Source organism: Pleurodeles waltl, chromosome 8, assembly GCF_031143425.1.
Source record: "Pleurodeles waltl isolate 20211129_DDA chromosome 8, aPleWal1.hap1.20221129, whole genome shotgun sequence".
Classification (NCBI taxonomy): Eukaryota; Metazoa; Chordata; class Amphibia; order Caudata; family Salamandridae; genus Pleurodeles; species Pleurodeles waltl.
Genome location: NC_090447.1, coordinates 669,745,647 through 669,757,740, shown reverse-complemented (window position 1 = coordinate 669,757,740; position 12,094 = coordinate 669,745,647). Strand labels below are relative to the sequence as shown.

Sequence of the window (12,094 nt, the reverse complement as noted above, 5' to 3'; positions counted from 1 at the left end):
CGGCACTTGCAACAATCTTTTTGGGCGTGCTCGTGCCCCCCAATTAGAGGTGTAAGGTGGGATGTGGCAGTGCCTCCATCGGCTCATAGAGACAGTATCTTCCCGGCATTTGGCAAATCAGAGTTGCTGGAGAGCCAACTTACACTAATCATTAAACTCCCACAACTGGCCTACCTGTCTCAAGTTTGAGTGGTCAGAAAGCCAAGTTACGTCACTCATGCAGTCACTCATGGCCGGACCACCAGTGAATATTATGGCCCCATGTGCCAGGCCAAATAAATGAATTGTTAATTCATCACTACTTGCTACTTTCACGCAATGAGGTCCGGCAATGTGCTCAGTGAGTCGAAAGTCGCCAAAGATGAGGTCCTGCTCCAAAATTTGACAGTGATAATTTTCAGCAGGCAATCCACAAAGCAAGCCAGCTCGGGAGGGTGCAGGACGTCCCCGACCAGAAACCAGCACTTGAGCCCAATTATGGTGAAAAAGATATTGAGGTGAAAAGAAATACTGAGGTTCCATTGGAGCCCACGGACTATAGTCCACCACAGACCTCTCCCATGAGGTCTCAGGATAGAGTCCTTCAAAAGCAAAGCTACCCATGACTAAAAAAAAGAGCGTAAACATCTTAGAAAGGCCAGGAATAACAAGCTGAATAAAAAAACAAATTCAATATTAATGCCTTCAGGGTGTTTACAACTCTCAAAGGAGGACAAAGACCAGCAGAAGTCATGGCAGTTGTGTCCGCTTTTCCATCAAAAAGAACAACAACATAATCTCTTACCATTTAAATAGTTAAAATCACCAGAGCTTACTCAGCTGGAAAAGAGAGATAATGTTGAAGCAGCCACAGGTAGCGTAGCTTGGCCAGCAGACATAGCTCCTTCAGCACCCAGCGATTCAAACTTAGAGAACCAGAGCATGGCGCCTCCTTATAATATCTCATAGGAATTTCAGGGCAAACAGTAAACTGGACTTAGCCCAAGGCAGGCTTCACTTGCTTAGGTTCAAGTAACAGTTCAGCCCTCTGCCATGGTCTTTGATCAACCTTGAAACTTAAGTTAAGTCCAGAACCAGCTAAATCCTCTTTGCCTCTACTTTAATAGGCATCTATTAGGAAGCTATGCTGACCAAAAACAATCTCCATCGATGAGTGTGGATGCTAAAATTCCCCCGATAAAAACATCTTATTTTAAAAATGACCGACTTGGGAAGGAATGTGTTACGGCTCTGGAACGCAGGGGTCTCTATTTATTAAATGTTCGTTTATCTCAAGGTCAACCACAGCTTTTACCAGAGTCACGAATAAGTCTTCTTCCATTTTGTGCTACACATTTGTTGACTTGGCGGTATTCTCAGTGGTCACACAGTACAGTATTTTCAGCAGAGTGGAGAGTGACCACTTTGGTCAGAACGTTGAATTTCTGTTGCACCTCCCCTCTCCCTCTCAGAGTGCCTTACGCAAATGATTTGTTGATAACATCAAAATCAAGGCCTTACAATCTCAGGCACTTAACATGGATGGGCGTGGAAATTGAACCCATAATCCTTTTTATATCTATCTTTGTATGTCAGAGCACACCCCTTTACAATGTATACATCTGATGCACTTCTGGGAGTCCCTGACTATGACGCTCTTGGGTCGTTACGCAGCAATAGGCCCTAAAAATTGTAAAACAATCAAGGAAGGGGCTGCTTGGTTATCCAGGTCACTCCGGTTGGAAAAAAGTAAAATAAATAGGGCTGTTAGAAAGCTTCGGCTACAGGACCCATTAGCCGGGCATGATTCTAGGCAACAAATAGTATCCCTAATGCAACAATATAAAAACAATTATACCAGACCCATGTATGGTTGAAGCTCCTACATGCAAGCAAAACAAAAAATAATCATATAACTGGGCTGAAATTAACTCCCTTGTAAATGGGAGAACCAGTCACTACAACACAGGTATTTGGGAAGCGGAATGGTCAGCTTTTATCATGGTAGCATTTTAAGCGGATCAGAAAGCAAGGAACATGCCGCCCTCTCTGCCTAAAGTGAATGCACTCTTCTGAGTCCAATTTGCAAACCTCTGCAGAAACCCTTTGGTTGTCTGATGCACAACTACGGTTAACACTCACTCACTCATTTAACTTTATTTCAGTAAGTAAAAACAAACCATAAAAGTACAATACACATCAAAAACATTTTTTTTTTTTAAGCAAGAGAACACTATAAATAAAAACACAATAAGGAATTTAAGAAAGAATAAGAAAAGTTTTAAAAGTCAAGCAAAATGAACAACAGGATGAACACCTCTTAATAATGAAAAAGTCCACTCAACAAAAGACCGATTCCATAGATCAGTAAATAATTAATAATATAGTGAACCAGTATCTATATCCTACAAGATAGAAGCTAAAGTCATGCATCCAATTCAATAAATATACATAAATAAATCTAAGAATTGGCTACCCAGTCTTGTTCCTTAGAATTGCTAATCTCAACCGCCAGATTAATTCGAAAAAGTTTGCCACTGATAAAACTGTCTGGACGGATGAATCACATTTTAAAAACCTCTCAGCAAAAAAACAAAAGACAGGTTCCATAGATCAATAAATAATCAATAATATAGTGAACCAATATCTATATCCTACAAGGTAAAAACTAAAATCATGCATCCAAATTCAATAAATATACAAAAATAAGGCTAAGAATTAACTACCCAGTCTTGTTCCTTAAGATTGCTAGTCTCAACCGCCAGATTGATTCGAGAAATTTTGCCACTGATAAAACTATCTGGACGGATGAATCACATTTTTAAATTCTCTCAGCATGAGAACAAGATCTGACCCCTATTTGTTTACAAAGCGGGATGAGCCAAAGAGCTCTTTGTTTGTAATATGCATGACAATGAAAAAAAAACATGTGAAACAGACTCTTCACTTTTGCAACCCATCGGGCAGAATTTAGATCTATTAATGGAACTGGACCATTTATACGTTAAGGAGCACAAAGGGAGAGACCCAATTCTGAACCTAATAAAAAGGGCATGAGCAAATAGAGATAACACTGCATCCATGAAAGGCTCAAATTCGTAATGGCATTTGACAGATAAGAAATTGTCAGACATAGACAACGGAACAGAACTGGCAAATTGGCCAATCTGGACATTATGCCAGAAAGCATCCTTTAACAGCTGTGCAGCATTTTTAGGAATGGAGATAGGATCCTGGCAATAGGACCCTAAGCCGAGCTGGGTGAAAGATCGTTCAACAGAAACACACCATTTAATTTTGATAGTAGAATCACAGCCCAGCAAATTAAGAAGCCCACAGCGAAAAGGAATTAGGGTATCTGTTGTCCATAGCCGAATCCAAAACAGCAGAGGCCTTAAAGCATCAATCTGCGAAATTGAAAAAAGGTTTAGGTCCATTCGGATGGGCAGAGATGGTTTGCTAGAGGGGACCTTTAGCAGCATTTTTAGAAACTGGTTTTCTGCCCTTGCCAAGTTCACCAAGTTGCAATGGCCCCAAAGTTCGGTGCCATATAGGGCGCCCCCCCCTAGCTTGAGATTTGTATATTTCGAGGGCAGGGGACATTGCAAATTTGGGAGATCTAGAGGCAAATCTTGCAATGCCGCCCGCCCTTTGCTTCAGGCACAATAGAGATTTTTGGCGATGAGCATGCCAGAGATGTGAGTCTTCCACTTTAATGCCTAAATAATCAAAGGTGCCCACTCTTTCCAAGGGAACACCTTCTAAATATACAGGCCTCTTCATTTTGTGCCTAGTGTCCCCAAAGACCATATATTTTGTTTTTGCTGAATTAATTGACAGCCCATGGTCGATACAAAACTCCATAAATCTGGAGAGCAGTCTAGAAAGGCCCATGGTGGTACACAACAGTAGCAGAGTATCGTCCGCAAACAAAAGACAAGGGAACTTCTGCCCACCCAAACTAGGGGCATCACTTTGGCAATCTGAAAGGTATGGCAAACAAGCATTAATAAACAATAGGAACAGGGTGGGTGCCAGGACGCACCCCTGCCTCACACCACATGCTGTTGGAAAAGCTGGAGTCAGATCGCCAGTCACACCCCAGCGGACTTTGGCACAATTGTCAGAATAAAGATCCTTGATAATATTAATCATAGAACCCGGAACACCAGTAGTGCTGAGGACCTCCCAGAGATTGGCGCGTGGGACAAGGTCAAACGCAGATTTCAAGTCAACAAAGGCCACAAATAAGTGGCCTTGATCTGCGTCTACGATCTTCCACTTGATGGTGGTAAATCGGAAGATATGATCGATGGTACTGACCTTGTCCCTAAATCCCGCCTGAAGATGACTTAAGACCTGATTTTTCGTTATCCAGTGTTTTAATCTAGATAACAACTGGAACGAAAATATTTTCTGCAAGTTATCTAATAAACTAATAGGTCTGTAGTTCCCTGGTGAGCTCTTGTCTCCTTTTTTGTGAATGGGGACAATGATTGCCATCTTCCACGAAACCGGATAGGATCGAGTTGCCATGGCAGTATTCGATACCCTATTGATGTACCGGGTCCATACAGATAGATCTGATTTGTACAGGTCCGAGGGAATACCATCTGGGCCAGGGGCCCTACCAGATCTTTGACCACAAATTGCCATCTCTGTTTCTTTTAGAGTAAAGGGCGGCACATCAGGCTGGCACAGTGCAAAATCTGTAAAAATATCATCAGAATCCAACCAAGAGCCGACCAATTCCCCAAAATAGGAGAACCAAGTTTCTGAATAAATATGACATTCAGGAGTAGATGACAGGGCAGGATCACTACGCGAAACCAAGATCCAAAAGAGTTTGGCGTCGCAAGCACTGGCCGCCTCTGCCAGACACTCCCATAAATTTTCCTCATATTTGAGTTTCGATAACTTGCAGGTGGACACATAGTTTCTTCTTGCACGTATAATGGCATCCCGGTTCTTTACCTTTAAAGCTTTGGACAGAAGATTCTTGGCCACCCGGCACTTTTTGTCGAACCATTTGCACTTAGGTGCAGAGGATTTCAATTGGGTTTTAGAAGATTTAGTAAAAAGCTCCTTGAGTTCCGCAAAAAAAGCTACATGGGAAGGCATAATTTCTGAGGAAGATAATGCAGTGGAAACCTCAAAGAGCTGGTGACAAGACACCATGGCGCAAAGCTTATTGTTAAGCAGATTAGATTTAAAAAACGAGGGCCACTTTACCACACACCTATTAGTGGACAGTTCCAACAAATCATTGGAATCAACCGAAACAGTAGACATATCGTGCTCAGAAACTAGAGCTGTGTTGTATGCAGTTTGTAAAGGGGCATGGTCACTAGTATAGGGAAGACCCACCTCTACATTAGTTATAAGATGCCAAACTCGTAGATCTAAAATAACGTAATCCAGAAAGCTGCTATTGCATCCTCTGAAAAAGGTGGGCCTAGCAGGGTTGTCATTTGGAAATCGGCCATTTCCAAAACGAAGGCCGAATGTAAGTGCAAGGTCTATTATCTGTGACGCCCTGGGGGAGGAAATGAGTGGCATAGATTGAATTGGAAGCGGGGGAACATTCCACACTACATCTTCAGCCTGAGTGGACTCAACAAAGGCTGAGTCAAGTTCAATTTGGACATTAGGGTCGCCTGCGATGATGACACGATATTTAGAATGAAATTCAGATAAAAAATTATGCAGCAGATGGATAGTGTCAGACTGTTGGTTAGAAGGGCCTGGTCTGTTATAGATATTAATGCATAACACAGGAGTACCAGAGTTTGGCCTTATTGCTATGGCTAAAATGTCACAGGAGTCAACAGCAATTTCCTTTACCCTACCCATCTCAGACAGCTTGACCCAAGTACATAGGCCCCCGATCGCCCTTCCCCTAGGAGACTGAATTGCCTTTTTAGTAAACAAACAATAGCCTTGTCTATACACACAATCCGTTGCCCAAGTTTCCTGGAACATGCAGATGGAATAGGATTCAACGTAAGCCCCCCACTCAGAGTCAAACAATTTGCTCTTGATGCCTGCCACGTTCCAGGACAATAAGTTCCCTGAAGCAGGTGGAATACTACAAATGGGCGTGCCAGAATCAACATCCAGAGCTAGATTAAGGATTGCTTTAGGAATGCAGGGTGAAGCACTTAAAGTGGGACCGCCCAAGCTGATTAAAGGTCTTTGAGGTGACAAGTATGGAACACTAAGTTTGCAGGAATTGGGGGGGCGTAGTCAATCCACATCAGATGTGTCCCCTAAGAAAACGGGGTCTCGGGTATCAGCACCTTTAGGATTGCAGACCAAAGCAGCCCCATCAACAGGGAAAGGCAACAGGCCAGGAAAAGCAGCAGAAACTGGAACATTACAAGGATTTTTCTTGGCCCTAGGAGGATGAACTGGCAGGATCTTATAGCCCGTAACAGGCAAACATTCTCTGAAATATATGTCAAAGTCCGTTCTTAGCATGTTGCAGGCTTCCATCTGCAAAAGCCCAGTGACTAACTCAGGATTAACAAAGTTAATTTTGATAGTGTCCCGCCCGCCGGGACAGCCATGCACACGGGAGGCAGAAACAATATCGGAATGGATAATAGAGGCACAGCCCCTAGTGTGACGAATCCAATATGACACCTTGTTAATAAGAGAGGAAGTATCTTCCCTGATATGAGATGTGAGAGGAGGGACATTACACAGGTAAATACAATCTGGATTAGACACGTGAGTAGAATGGGCCACAAATTGGTCGGAATTAGGAAAAGAAGATGTCAAATGTGCTGACAATGGGGCCAAATGTTTCCCATGAAATGGTTTGTTGGAGGGGCCCTTGTTAAGATCTCCAAGCGATGGAGAAATAACTGGCAATACAGCCGGAACCAGTGGACAGGAAGATCGGGCTGGCGCTGGAATCAAAGTACACTGAGAGGATGAATCTGATTTTTTGAGGACCTCAAACAGTAGACCCTTCAGCTCCCCAACTTCTCGTTTTAAACTGGAGACTATTGTTAAAACATCTTCTCCTGGAGGATCACAAAAAGTGTTGGGAGGCGGAGGGATCGAAGATTGTTTATCACCCGCCAAATCCGAGTGGTCCAGGATGGAAAACCGATTTGCACAAGGAATCCCACTAAGGATGGGATCAGGAAAAGTAGCATCCGGATTGTCGACTAAACCAGGTGGAGATGAAGAATTAAGCAAACACGACTGCCTAGGAGAGGCAGGAACTAGGGCAGAAATTTTCGGAGGCTGAGCATCGATAGAGATATTAGGACCTGTTGTTAAAAACGGAAGTAGAGTTCCAGGTTTCAGTCTCTTGCAAGCATTACCTTCCTTTTCCTTAAGAATGGATTCCACTTCCTCAATTAAGTTATCGATTTCTCTAGAGACATAATTTGAGTGGATTTGCGTTACTCTATTAAGTTTTGAGGTTTTGGACTTAACTACAGCAGGATCAGGACTGGTACGCGCCTTACGCTTCCCCATGCTAAAAAGAGAAAAAAAGAGAAAAAGGGAAAGCTCGCTCCGTACCCCTGAAAAACACAGCAAAAAAGTCAAAACTAAGGGATGTGGCCCAGCCCAGCCTCTTCCGGGCACTGACGGGCAAATGATGGGCCCGCCCTTGGCCCGGGCTCGTCCCGCAAAGCGGGCGCGCGGTATGGATTTAAAGGGGACTTGGCCCCGCCCCCAGGATCCGGAACAGCAGTCCTTCCTTGCAGAAAGCGCAACCCCACACTCAAACTGAGACCTGACATGACTCCTGGCCCGAAATCTCTCTCTAACCGTTTATTTAAACAAGTCCAACCTCCCTGGGCCTCGATTATTACTCTGTTGTTTAGTCAGACCTTCACCACCAATGTTATACCACCATCATGGAGAGACAGTATTACACATCCCGTTTACAAAGCTGGTTCAAGAACAGATCCAACAAATTACCGCCTAATTGCTTTGATAGATGTGGTAGCTAAGATTTTTGCCTCCAATTTACTGTTGGACCTGGAAGCTTGGATTTCTGCAACTAACATCATTGCAAAAACACAGACAGGTTTCAGGGCAGGAACGAACACTGTGATCAATCTTCTTGCGATCTCACTTCTTGTTGAATAAGCTAAGAGAAAATACATGACACTTTATGCTTGTTTTGTCAACTTAAAATCTGCCTCTGATAAGGTGCCACATCAGAAATTATGGGCAAAAATGGCTCATTGGGGAGTACCTCCAGAATTGCTAGATGTGGTGATAAACTTCAATACAGACACTTGGGTCCAAGCAAATATTGGAAATGGCGACAGAATCACCAGGAAGATCCCTATGCACACAGGATTAAAACAGGGATGTGTGTGCTTGCCCCTATTTTATTTAATAACTATGTGGCAGACCTTGACTCTCGATTAGCTGAAGTGGTATGTGACCACTCCCCCAAAAACTAACAAATGAACCGGTGCATGTTTTTCAATACACATATGACATTGTGCTTTCTCAGCCAGGCCTGATTTCCAAATTGGTGGAATATACAACTACTTGGGGTCTCAAGTTGAATCGCAACAAAACCAAAGTGATTTGTTTTTCGGGCAAGCAAAACACCAGCCGCATCAAGTTTAATTAGGAGGCAGCCGGCAAATTGATAGCTCTGGCAAAGCATTATAAATATCTGGGAGTAATGCTGGATGCGAGTCTATCATATAAAGAGCATCTACCGCATACATGAAGGGTGGCTCACAAGTTATGCTTTGCCTTCTTACAGTTAAAAAAAAAGTTAGGCAGCACATTGCAGAGTCATCTTCGGCAGGTTATTAGAGCAAAATTCCTTCCATCGCTTACCTATGGCTCAGAGTTGCTTAAAGGGCATGATGCCCCTCTGCTCAAACGGCTCCAGTCAGTTCTGTTTAAGACTATTTTCCACCTATCGAAGCATATATCACAAGCTCAGGTGAGATTTGAGTTTGGGTTGTTTCATCAAGCTTGGATTCATTGGGGGGGCAATAGTAAAAGCATGCTGGAAATTAAGATCCTGCTTGTTGTCTATCTGTACTTAGGCAAGCTTTGAGCAACCTAAATCTACATGAAGTATGGGACACCAATATTGCATTTCCTTTGTTAAAAACTAAAAAAATAATCACCAAGGCTTCTAAACTTTATTCTTGGACATCAGACAAAGCAGACATGGCAAGACAACACCACGGTGGGTTTGTCCTTCATACATACACCTCCTGGCATCCCCGCCATATCTTACGACCCACCTTGCAGCTACTATCCAACACTTCTTTCTTCAAATCTCTATGTGAGTTTTTCCGTCTAAGGACCTGGTCCCATCATGGAAGCAAACGTGGCCAGATCCTTCCTACCGCCTTTGTGGTTTGTCGACTGAAAGGGTCTTACATTTTTTGTGTATTTGCCTGGCTGTTAGACCTATTAGAACGAAATTGTTATGTCCTTCATTGAAAGCTTTAAGAATCCGATCTAGTCGCATAGCTGTGATGGCGCTCTTAAATGGGAATAACATACAGTTAGTGCCTAGAGTCACAAACTTTGTATTGCACGTTAAAGAGTTGCTCACTCGATCAGTAGAGAATTAGGAGAGCCTTTCATATTTTTTTTCTTTGTTCCTTTATTCCTTGAATCGATGATGGGGAAACTCTAGTATGCATTATGTCACTCCTCATTAATGGGCTAACATTGGGTTTTCTACAAACTACATTTCCTCTCGGGTCTCTTACACATAAACAGAGAGCATTCTGACTTTGCACTGAATATTTAGGACAGATTTTGCTTTCCTCTGCACTTTAGAGACTGGCTAGTTCCGATCACCTTATTACCTGTGTGTTAGCTGCCGATTTCAAACTAGTAATCTCCTTACTAGGCATACTAGTTTGAAAGCTCAGTTTGGGGCGGTGGTTTCTGGCTTAATCTTATTAATTTAAGTACAGCAAACCGGAGTGCCCTATATGTGCATGCTATGATAAGCTGCTAACCCTTTAGTCTGAACATGCACGGCTATGGTCTCCTAAATGTTTAGGTGTAGGCCGTTAATACATTGGGTCATTGTCTAATTTTAGATTTGCCTCTTTTATGAAAGAGTTTAATTTTAAATGCACTTCTATTGTCTAGCTAAATTTTTATTAACTGTAAGTATAACTATAGTATGGTAATATTTTAATTGTTTATTTTTGTGTGTATGTTATATGTAATGGTTTTAATTAACTATGCATCAATAAATTAGTACTTACTTACCACTGCTTACTATAACTCGTACCCTAAACCAACTATATCTCGTGCCTTCGCCATGCACAGCTAATTACTCCACATATTACATTGTTGATGACATCTTCTATGCCATCTTTGATAATACTGCAACATTTGCAACAAATTTATTGTTAAGAAAACTGCATGACGAAGGCGCGAGTTATAGTTACCTTAGGCGAGGTATAGTTGCTTGAAATCGCTCTAACTATAACTGTTGAATTTCATTGATTTTGTACAAGTAAATTAAGAACCTCACTATAAAGTCCCTGTAACATATGTTTTTTTTTCCAGTATATGTATATATATATATATATATATACATATATATTTATATATATATATATATATATATATATATATATATATATATGTATATCATTTTTTTTTCTTCTTCAAATTGCTAAGCTAGTCCACAGTCTCCTGTGAGCTGGTGCTCTGCAAAAGTCATGGGCAAGTGACTGTTAAAAATTAGCCACAATCACTTTCCTTCTAAATATATGGCCAAGAAACACCAGCACACACCCAGTGTTTTCCTGTTGTTTTTATTGGCTTTGCAATTCTTGCAAGCAAAAAAAAAACCTTTTGGTTTTGTGAACCATTCTTTTGAATTGTTACTTGTAGTTGGCTGTGTCCTAATTAGGCTCTCTTGATTATTTTCAGTCCTAAAATGGGACGCACCATTTAAGATGCTGTGGGTGAAAACTGTCCTTATTTAGGATGCTATTTACAGCAGTAAGTTTCTGAATCATTCTTATTTGTAGACCGTCATTGATGATCTTGATTTCTATAGCCAAGCATTTAATCTTTTATTTTTTATCAATAGTACCTATCAGTTTCTGATTTATGCCATTTAGATTCAGTGGTTTAATTAACCTTTAGACATAATTTCAGCTTCCAGACCATGAAATGAAGAGGTCATTAATAGAACATTGCCAATTCATTATATGTTGAGTTTGTTCATCATTTTCAGTGCATATAATATTTTCTTCTCACCACCCACCAATAGATTTGCATTGCTGAGGAATAGCTTTGTGCCCATGGCAGTGCCACATATTTCTCTGTAGATTCCTTCTTGAAACAGAAAGGTGTTGGGTTCTAAACAGCATAAAAGCATCTCTATATTCATCCTAATGGATTGTCGAAAATGTTTTGGTTACCTGTTCAGATAATATTGACGTACTCCAATTCTGACTTGATGTTAAATGCACATGAAAAGGGAATACTATTATGTTGTAGGAAATATATTGGTCTCCTGTTCAGATAAAGTTGACATGCTCTAATTCCTATTTGATGTCAACTTAGGTTGTAAAGGGATGTGATGTTAAGAGTGTTCATAAATGGGATGTTGTGGATCTTAAGCATGAAATCTCTGATGTAGGGGGTAATAATAGGACATATGGTTGTAAAGCATAAACAATAAATGAATACACCCATATTCAGTCTAGAAAATGTTCCTTGTTTCCTTGGAGATACAACTTATGTGTGGTTAAATGTTTGTTGGTAATGAGGATTAAATAAGGGCATTCAACCCTAAGGGAAATCATCCAGAAAACTGTTTGCCCTGTCCCTTTGGCCCAAAGGGTGAGAAGGGTTATGGCAGAAGCTGGGATTCAAATTAGGTTTAGATAATACCATACATAAAGGCCATTCTCCGCAATTGCTATGACATTGTTTTCTTTGGCGCTACACTATCAGACGTTATCCGCAGATTGGCAAGTGAAATCCCCCTTTCTAAAGATTTATTTTGAGCCCATATTGGGTGTTGCTTCTTTAGTGGTGAGAAAGCATAATAATCCTCAAAAAGTAATTTCCAAGATTTGTGACAGAAGGTTTTCATTTGTAATAAGAACACAGCTGCAGGGAT

General features: G+C 41.3%; 1 pseudogene; it reads left to right on the top strand.

Annotated features, from left to right (window-relative positions):
- Window positions 1-7,471: 7,471 nt before the first annotated feature.
- LOC138249547 (vacuolar protein sorting-associated protein 26B-like) overlaps window positions 7,472-12,094 on the top strand; it is a 28,028-nt pseudogene continuing 23,405 nt past the window's right edge.